This window comes from Neovison vison, chromosome 13 (assembly GCF_020171115.1).
Source record: "Neovison vison isolate M4711 chromosome 13, ASM_NN_V1, whole genome shotgun sequence".
NCBI lineage: Eukaryota > Metazoa > Chordata > Mammalia > Carnivora > Mustelidae > Neogale > Neogale vison.
The window spans coordinates 149,941,896-149,952,384 of record NC_058103.1 but is presented as its reverse complement, the minus strand read 5'-3'; the positions used below and the strand labels follow the sequence as shown (position 1 = coordinate 149,952,384).

Here is a 10,489-nt window from a genome sequence, read left to right as displayed (position 1 = left end):
CGCACTCGAACACACGTACTCGATGTTCCTCTGACTGAGTCCCTTGGCGGGCAACGACGTCACAAGCCAGCGCTGACGGACAACAAGGGCCGGCCGAGGCAGAGGCCTGAAATGTCCCACCCCGAGATAGGCGCGTGGCAGCTCATTAAAACAAAACAAACAAAAAGGTGCTCTGCATGACTAATAGTCAACCAAAGGAGTGGGGCTGGCGAATAAGTATTTCTTTTCTTTTCTTTTTTTTTTAATTCCATCCATTTATTTGACAGAGATCACAAGCAGGCAGAGAGGCAGACAGAGAGAGAGAGAGGAGGAAGCAGGCTCCCCGCTGAGCAGAGAGCCCGATGCGGGGCTCCATCCCAGGACCCTGGGATCATGACTTGAGCCGAAGGCAGAGGCCTTAACCCACTGAGCCCCCCAGGTGCCCCACAGCTGAGTATTTCTAAGAGCAGAAGGTGCCCCGTTGTTGGAGGCTGAGGCCCCGGTAACATGGGGTGACTTCTGTTCCAGGAGCAGAGTGAGGTGAGGCTCAGCACAAGAAGGCTGCTCATTGAGAAAAAAAAAAAAAATTAACAATAATAAAGGATGCAGTGAAAATGTTTCACTGATGACCTATCTTACAGGCTCTGTGTTAATGCGCCTTCAAAAGTTTCATTCCAAGGAAGATGCTTTTCTAATACAAGGTGCTTGTTATGCAGAAGATGGGGCAGACAGGGGCTGCAGAGGGAAAGAACCATAAAGGAGGGCAATCAGGCAAGAGTTTTCCTGTGGCAAAAAGAAGAAACGTAGAAAGACAGGTAGGCAGAGAGAAACTTCTGGAAGGGGAAGTAATAACTGCTGGAAGCGGGTGACCATGCTCCAAGACCAAGGGCTTTCCTGCCTCCCTTTGGTCTTCCAGTGTCTCTGGTCACGCCAGGCGGGTGAGAAAGGACAGGGCAGTTGGTCTTTTCTCTGCTTGGAAGGTCATGCCAAGCACCAAGGAGAGCTGGAGGCCTGAGTGTGAGTCACAGTAACAGCCTTCAGCACTAGAAGCACTAATAGGAATGCAGTCCAGGGACTCTCGTGTGAATGAGTGAGTTCCTACTGTCTTCTTTCAAGATTGAAATGCTCGTGAGAGGCACCTGCACAGCCTTGCATGGGTCAGGTTCCCACCTGCTCCCCAGGACTCCTGCGTCTGCAATCCCAGTGTGACTAGGAAAAACTGAAGCCGTGCTGGCCTAAGATGGGGCCATTGATGCCGACAGGTGTCCCGTACACCTGCAGAAGTCCCAGTCGGGTGGGCCAGCTCTGGGAAAGTGAAAATCCCAAAGTATTTATCCATCTTCGGGGTTAGAAGTGAAGAGTAGAGGGAGAAGGGACCAATTCCCCTCGCAGGCAGGGGAAAGCAGGTGCCGTGCTTTCTGGGCAACACTGTCTTCTGTCCTTACGAGAATCCAGCGAGCAGAGTACTCACATTTACCCCTTTTACAGAGGAGGAAAACCAGCTTCAACGCAGTCAAGGGATTTCCCTAAGACCACACAGGAGGAGAGAAAGGAGGACGGTGGAAGCCAGAGAAACAGCTCTCCTGCCCGGGTCCTGGATGCAGAAGTCCAAGAGCAAATGCACAAACCGAGGTGTGGATTCTCCCCCACAGCCTCCAGGCCTACCCCTCAGGCTGCCCGGAACTTGTTTCTGGGTAAGACTTCTTCTCAAAGAACAGAAGCGCTTCTGCCGCTAAATGCACAACAAACAAAATGTTTTTTCAAACCTCCAGTGTAGGTGAACAGACCAGAGATTTCCAGATTCTAGCCCATGAAGACATGGGAGACATCGCCGAAGGAGTCGACAGTGTATGGCTGAAAGGTACAGGTAGAAGCACTTCTCGGACAGTAAAGACAAGAACAGAAAATGGTTCCAGTGAGCATTTAATGCCATCGCAGCAGAAGAAAAAAAAAAAAGATTCCGTGATTGGTTAAACTTCCATGTTAATTCCTTCTGGTTTGGTCACTGCTACAGTAAAGTCATCGGGCTTAGTCAGCTTCCGGTCCTGGGCATGTGATACATTCGTATCATTTAAAGTTGAAACTTGTCAAGACAGAGTCAAAATTAGAGCCTATTTTAATAAAAAGCCTGAAAATTATTACATGTCATCTTGATGCTTTATACTATATATTTAATGTTTTAGTTCTTATATCAATTATTGGTATGAAATGTTATTTTATTTGGCACTTTTCTTCAACTCAATGCATCCAAACTATATTCTTTAGTCCTCGTATTAATTGGAAATATCTGATTCTATGTGCAAGAGCTGTACTCTCTTAACAGTGACAGTATTCAATTTAAAAGTCTCTACATATGATTGCACAGGCTGTAATTTGTGCCCTAAAGCTTTTGTTAATATTTCTACAAACTGTGATTCTTTTATGTGGGTTCCATTGTACCACAGATCTCTAAAACCTGAAGTGTGCGTCCTCGTCTCCCTCCCTTTACTAAACAATTCCGCTTTCAGAGTTACTGTTTCTCACTTTGGGTGACACGGAGTGGTCCACGCACAGCCTCAGGGGGAAGGGGGATGGAGAACCACAGAACTGTGACCCTCGCATTTTCCTTCTGGACTCTCTGTGACCATTAGAGGACACATGAATGAGGACCAGGGACTCAGGCCCAAGAAAACCATCTCCATGGCTACACTCCTGAGGCCTCAGTCATTTCCACTGTGAAAATGGGGATAATGACTCTCAACTACATGGTTAAGAAAAATGTTAATGCACGTCGGCAGGATTCTTCACAGGGGACCAGGCAATGTGTCCTGCTCATTCTTTTTTGAAGGATCTGGTAATCCTCGGTGGGGGAGAGGAGAGGTAGCTAAGAACATAGGTTCCCCTCCGCCTCACTGTTAACAGCATCTGACTTCGGGTGAGTTACATAGCTGTTCTGCACCTCCCCTTCTGCATCCCTGAAAGGATGATAATGATGAACACATTTTGTTAGAGGGAGTCGGCAGTTCTGAAACTGACACCCCCTCTCTGGGCCACCATGCCCCTAAGTGTAGCAGAACTGCCATTCCCCTCCAGCACCAACAACTTGGAGCGCTTGTGCCTCTTTGGGCCGAGGAAGTCTCTTTTAGATGCAGATACGATTATGCTTGATGAAGATAATTGAGATGGAGCACAAGAGATGGAACATTTGTTTCTTAAACTTGTTTATAACCAAGTGAGAGTGTTTTGCTACCTCTGATCTAAGGAATTTATGGGGGAGGGGGAAAAAGACACATTCTGAAAATTTTCACTATAGAAGTATCTGGTGGTCAACCAGATGGAATGCATTATAGACACCACTCCTATAGAACAAATAACAAAAAAATTTGATAACTATTAGTAATGAAACATAAATGTAATTTTATAATTTGGCCAGCTGGCTTTTACAGGCTTCTGTCATTATCTTGAGAAGTAGAACATTTTTCAAATATGAAGCTGAAAAACACAGGCTGAAATTAAATTACATGTACAATCTGGGCATCATGACTTCCAGGGACTGGTGAGGACAGGGAAGCGGTCAGAAAATCTGGTTTTGCTTCTGCTTCTGGTTCCTGATGCATTCCTACTTGGTGAATAATTCCAGGTAAGACACCCAAAGTCTTTAAATTTGTGCCAACCCTAATTACAGGGTCTTCGCGGGGATCGGCAGAGACCATGAAAATGCAAGCATATTGTGAGCTACAAAGAGCTGCACTTCCTTGGGAATTGCGCATTGTCCAGTGATCCTGGCCTTCATGTTTTCTCATGTACTTAAAAGAAACCTTAATACGTGACTTATCATTGTTCCAGATATCGAGTAAGTGCTTTGAATACATTTTCATTCTTACAACAGCCCTCCTGTTCCCCAACTTACAGGTGAGGAAACAGAGATTCAGAGAGACAAAGGAACTTGTCCAGGTTCCCACTGGTCAGTAAAAGCAGAGCTAAGACCCCAACCCAGACTTAGCTGACTCTAGAACAACTAGAAGCTGTTGGTCTGTGAAGACTCCGTGAGATAGTCAATGGTAGCAGAGGCCTCTTTATCAGAATAAAATATGAGGATTCTTGATGGATTTCCAAGTAGTAAAGAAGGCAAGAGCTATCATTTATCTGTAAATGGTCCAACTTTCCAGCATCTTCCCAGCCTGCATGTTCCCGTCATCCCCTCCACTCGTACAGAAAGTCACTCTTACTTCCACTTGGGCTCAGGTATCGTGGGTGCTACTCTGGCTGGGTATCACAGGGAGATTGTAATTGTAACATTATGGCCTCTTAAGAATGTTCTCCCCAATCCCAGGCCTGGCCTATCATCCTGGTTGGGAATCTTCAGATCCCCAGGTGGTCCCCACATGAGACATCCCCCACAAGCATAGCCTTGGCGGAGGGGGACGTAGTGGGTAAGTAGTTGGAGAGAGTCAAGAATAGCCAGACTGAATGAAGGGAAGCCGGGGAAAGCCAAGGGCCAACACAACCAGGCTTCCTCCCTAACAAGGTTGTCCCCAGGCTGTCCCCATATCACAGGTCCTAGAGAGGATGAAAATTACACTTCTTTCCAGTCTCTGCTTCCAGGGGCTTTACCCTTAAGTACTAGAGGTAAGACACATACACAGTTGCTCTTTAAATAATACAGCAGAAGGGTGCCTGTGTGGCTCAGTGGTTAAGCCTCTGCCTTTGGCTCAGGTCAGGATCCCAAGGTCCCGGGATGGAGCCCCACATCAGGCTCTCTGCTCAGCAGGGAGCCTGCTTCCTCCTCTCTCTGCCCCTCACCCCCCTCGAGTCTGGTTGTCTCTCTGTGACAACAGAGAGTGGTTGTCCCCACTGTGCTCTCTCTCAAATAAATAAAGAATTTTATTTATTTATCTTAATTTTAAGAATTTATCTTAAATAAACAAGTAAGACAGTAGATTTCCGGGTAAGTAATACACCTCATTCCTACAGAAGTGAGTACGTGATTTTACAGGTGTAGTAAACAAAATGAAATCTGCTTGACACACTGGTGAACAGCAGCCTCCGGGCACAGGGAGTTGATCTGACATAAATATTTATGCTTGGTTCACCATCCAGGGCAAGGATTTACAGCTGCTCTTACAGATCGGAGCAAGGTGTACGTGCACAACCATGTGCCATTCACACCACAGAAAGCAGGAGGCTGCAGCCAGGGGGAAACCCAGCCTTCATAACTTTCAGTGTAGCTGATTCTTTCTCAGAACACTAGGAGTCTTTATAGGATCAAGGGGAGAGAAAAGAGAAAAGGAATCCTCTTTCTAGGGGCACCTGGGTGGCTCAGACAGTTAAGAATCCCATGGGATCCCAGCCCCGAGTCCTGCATCAGGCTCCCTGCTCAGTGGAGAGCCTGCTTCTCCTTCTTCCTCTGTCCACCCAACTTGGGCTCTCTCTGCGTCTCACTCTCTAGCAGATAAGTAAATAAAATATTTTTTCACCAAAAAATCCTATTTCTAGAATCACAGTGTTTTTCCCCATCGGAATGTTTTTAGAGAATGTTCTAGAATGCCTACTGGTGACTCTCATCGGGCAGATGAGTAAACTGAGGCTGTGGCTTGTCAATGGCTTGTCAATGTCACACAGCTAAAGGCGAGGACTAGAACATTCTCCCTGAATTCAAGTGGCCTTGAAGCCAGCTTCTGTCGACTGGAAGAGAGAGAGAAGGGAAGAAAAGAAGGAAAAAGGGGCACCTGGGTGGCTCAGGGGGTTAACGCTTCTGCCTTCAGGATCGAGCCCCACATCGGGCTCTCTGCTCAGCAGGCAGCCTACTTCCCCCGCCCTCTCTCTCTGCCTGCCTCTCTGCCTACTTGTGATCGGTCAAATACATAAATAAAATCTTAAAAAAAATAGAAGGAAGGAAAAAGGAAGAGAGGAAAGACAGAGGGAGGGAGAAGGGAGGGGGGAGATAGAAAGAGAGAGAGCTCATATTTGGCCTTACCATTCTAATGAGCAGCCCCAGCGGGAGAGCCAGCCAGCCAGGAGAGCCCCCAACCTTGAAAGCGCACTTGGAAGTCCGCGTGAGCAGAGCCGGCGGCACAGTCTTCAGCCACTGAGACCCCAGGCTGCTCCTGCCGCTCTCGCCCCTCACCCAACCCGGCAGTTACTCCGGAAGGTGGGTGAGGACGCGTGCGGTGAGCCAGGAGCCTGGGTTTCCGTGTTACACGGAGGCCCTGCATCCAGAAAGACTGTCCCCTGCCGCCAAAAGACAGACCAGGTCCCCCCGATCCCACGGAAGACAGAAGCGGAGCCGTGTGTGTCAGTGGTTACTTGCTCAACTTGGCAAGATCTTCCAGGGAAGAGCCACACTCCGCAAAGACGTGGCTGGTTTATATAAGAACCCATGAAAGGGGACGGAAAGATGTCAGGTACTTGCAACAGGGAGCCGTGAAAAAGCCAAACTCTTCTAGACCCCACTGAGCACAAGACGGGGACTGGAAAAGGCTTTGGGTGGCAAAAACCCAGTGAAAGTTCTCAGAGGACTTAAGTGGCCCCAGGCACCCACCGCACTAAGGACGTGTCCTTCTCGAGGGTGGCTTTCCACAGAAGGGAGGTAGCTGCCTGACCCAGAGTGTGCAGGGGTGGGGAGGCAAGGGAACCGGGACGGAAATCGAGGGGAGGGGGTCTGCTAACACATAGCACTGAATGCAAATAAAGAAATGAGAAGTCTTCCAAGTTTTAAAGGGAATTATAAATTGCTAAAGAAACTCCATTTAAAAAGAAAAAGAGAGAGAGAGTTCGGACAGTCACCATAATGCTAGTGCTTCAGGGGAAGGGCAGTAGAAGTGATACAGCTCCCCAAGAAGGCGCTGGTCTGCACACTCGCTTCCCGCAAGGTCAAGGAAAAGTTTTCTAGAGGGCGCGGCCAGCGACTGTGGATGGCAGAAGGCTCTCGCAGCCCTCCCCACTCGGGTCCCCCTCCAGGACAGACTTAAGCCCCGAGCCCCAAGGCATACCTTGTAAGCACTGAATGACCCCCCCCCTTCCCCGCAAATCCAGAATGTTTGTAGCGACTTACGAACCTTGGGAGGATGGGAAGAGTCACTCAGTCATTTCTGTAAGGCTTTATTCTCCCAGTTGAGACAGGATTCCGGAGAGTTCCTTCTAGAAAACTGAACCGCTGTCTCATTAAGAAATCCTTCTCCATGGCCAAGGCGGGAGGGAGGCTTCGGGAGTCCACGGCTGAGAGGGACCAGAAGCTGCTGTGTGGACAGTGAGCACTCCTGATTGCACCAGCGGGTGTGGACACCAAGTCAACACTTTCTGGCGGATAATTTAAAAGACCTTTCAAAATGCACATCCCTTCCCTCCGCCCCTCCCGCCCCACTATGAGAGAGCTCCCTACAGCAAGCAAACCCAGTCAGCGCCTCTTGAAATGGAGACGGTCTCTTCAGACCTCTCCCCAGCTGTGGAAACTGAGCATCCTCAAGAGAGCCCAGACTCCAACAACAGGGCGTTCTTCCTCCATGAATTCTCTCTCTGCTATGACCTGATTCCCACAAGCTCCAGATTGGTTCTATTTGTGACTTCCCTGCAGGCGAAGCAAGCTTTCTTTGCTTTGGTGACTAATGGAGTACGGGCTGCCCCTTCACGGGACAGTGAGAAGCGGAGTTTTGTCGGCACACTGCCCACCCCCGGGCCCATCAAGGGCCTGCGTCGCTACGCTAGGTCAGCCTCAGTACAGCTGTGTGAGCTAGAAGAACACAAGACAGAACCTCGGAGGCGGGCGTACCTACAGGACTCCTTCAAACCACTTGTCCGCCCTCCGAATGCCGGCTCCTTTGATGCTGTCTCTGCATTAACTCGAAACGAGCCCCGCACACCCACAGGCCCACCCTCAAGTTCCTCAAATTGTTTATCACTGAGTTCCCCAAGCCAGAGCTCACGTCTAAGTCTCTGGAAGAGCTTGAGATCGGCACCTAGGGCCGCACCCCCACCCCCGTCTATGGGGCTCGGGGGATCTTTGTGCAACACCGAGTCCCAGCACTGCCAGTCGCGGATGAGAAGGGGCGGGTGGTGGACATCTGCTCCGGGTCTGATGCGATCAACCTGGCAGCAGAAAAGACCTACAACAACCTAGATGTGTCTGTGACCAAAGCCCTGGTCACATCACTTTGAGGGAGTCCTCAAGCGCTGCCTCTATGAGACTCTGGAACCATCATCAACAGACGGGTGGAAGCAGAGGTTCACCGACTTGTGTGGTCAATGAGAATGACGTGGCCAAAGGGATTGTATCTCCGTCTGACATCCTGCAGGCCCTGGTGCTCACAGGAGGGGAGAAGCCCTGAGCTGGGGAAGGGGTCAGACAGCACCAGGGAATGGGCCCCCCTTACCGCCTGCCCCACATTCTAGGAACCACGGATGAAACCTTGAGAATTGGGACTCTGTTCCCTGCTCGGGAGCTGGGGAGAAGGGATTTTTAGCTGTCTGTATCCTAACACATACAGCCTAGCCCATCCTAGCCCCTGCCTTCTTAGCTGGAGCCCCCTTTCTGGGCGAATGATGGGCAGGGTGCCCCTCAGGACAATTCTGATCTCTAAGACATCCCCAGATCTCACCCAGCCTCCGCCTCTCTCTCTCTGTCCTTGACTCCACCCTAAGATAATAGCACAACAAAACTCTTCCTGAAGATATTTTAATCCATCCCGTCTCGTGCCGCGTGAAGGTGGCTGAGTCCATTTAGTGATGTTTCTTCCCATAATGGGAGTTGGGAGGATTGTGGAGAGGAGGGTCTTCGGGTCCCTGTGCTAGGAGCAAATGAAGGGAGATGGGGGTTATGTGGAGGAGGAGGGCAGCACAATTAGCTGAGGCTATTGCTTTTCGTGGCAAGCCTAATTAAAATGACAGGAACCGCAAAAAAAAAAATGCACATCCCTTTTAACCCAGCCCTCCCACTTTCAGAATTGCACCTGCAGAAGATAATTGCAGATTTTTGCAAAGATGGTCCCTGAAATTTTCATCATGGAGTCAATTTCTTACCGTGCAGACTTGGATATGCAAGAAATATCAGTATCACTTTGTAACTTCTAAATTAAAATGAAGATAGCGGCATCTACACGGGTTTGTGCCAGGCAGGTGGGAAATCCCTCTTGGCTACTTGGGGGAGATGCCTCTCCCCCAGAGTCTGCAGTCAAAGGAGTCTGGAGTCTTATGCTGATCCCAGTCTTGGCGGAGATGGAAGGTTTCTTTGTCCAAGCTGACAGAGCCTCCTACATGCCCCGACCTCCGAGCCTTGCTGGGGGTGGGGACACTTGCCAAGGCTGAGAGCCCCATGCCCAATGCCAGCCCCCAGCCACCAGTCCCAGTGCCCAGCCAGACACACATTCTGCCCCCCACCTTTATAAGCCGCAGCTCCTCCCTAGACAAAACCACTTTGCATAATCCCCTCAGTAAAGCGAAATTTATCCAAACAAAAGCATCTTCACGCTAGTACCACAAAGGAGCTCAGGCTTTGGTTTCCCTTTAAAAAGGAGGAAGAGCGAAAAGAGAAAACCCAGCCCGGGGAGAAGGGGCACAAAGGACCCGCGCAGTCCTTCGCGCTCTTCTCCTTGGGGAAACAGAACGCCCAGGTGTCCTCGTCCTTCTCCTCGGGGAAACAGAAGGACAAGGTGTCCTTGTCCACTGCTCCGCACCTCGAGGCCAGCCAAGCTGTTGGGAAAGACGGAAGCGCCTGCAGCGCGAGGACGTCCCGTCCCCCAGTTTGTCCGGTGTGTGGAAGGAGACTCGGGGATGGAAACGCGGATACAGAGCTTGAGTTACTGGAAAATGTTATTTTAAAAGACGGGTTTTTGTTCTGTCTTTTGTTTTTGTTTTGTTTTAAAAGGGTATGAAAGTCGAAAACCAAGTGGCAGGAACGTGTCTAAACATCGTCTCACTTCTACAAACGCAGGGTCTGGGGGTCCGTGTCCGGACCCAGAGCCCCCGCACACCGTGCGCGGCGCGCAGAGCTTCGCTGCGTAAAGCCCCGCGCCACGTGGCGTCGGCGTGTCCTCTGTCCTTTCGCGTGCGTGTGTGTCCTGCCGCTTTTGTAACCAGAGGCTGAGTGTGCATGGCCGAGCGTTTGGAAGGACGCAGGGTCCCTCCGCGGCCCTTCTCCCTTCCCCGCCTGGTTAGGCTCCCGCAGCTGCCCTCAGCGCGCCAACCCAGACCTCCCAGGGACGGGCCCGAGTCCCGCGAATCGACCCTGACAACATTCTCCAGGGGCTCGAAAGGCCCGCTTGGCCTTCGGTCGGTCGGTTCGTACCGAGGATGGGGCTGAGTCCGGGCGGAAGGGTGGGCAGGCAGAAGATCGGTCCGCCCGAGGACCTGGGCCGCGGAGGGGGCGGCTCACTTCTCCCCAGAGACCCAGCGAAGTAGGCGGGAGACGGGGCTGGCGTCCGGCCTGAGCCGGAGTGTGGGCTTGTGCTGAGGGTTTTACAGGAGTGTCGTGCTGGACATCTCGTGTCTCTAGGTCCCCAAATTCATGTCACTCTGCGTTAACCTGTCGCTCCTAATG

At 50.6% G+C, this 10,489-nt stretch overlaps 1 pseudogene; it reads left to right on the top strand.

The window, feature by feature from the left end:
* The first annotated feature begins 7,369 nt into the window (after positions 1–7,369).
* Positions 7,370–8,282, top strand: LOC122893619 (annotated as a pseudogene).
* Positions 8,283–10,489: the final 2,207 nt, after the last annotated feature.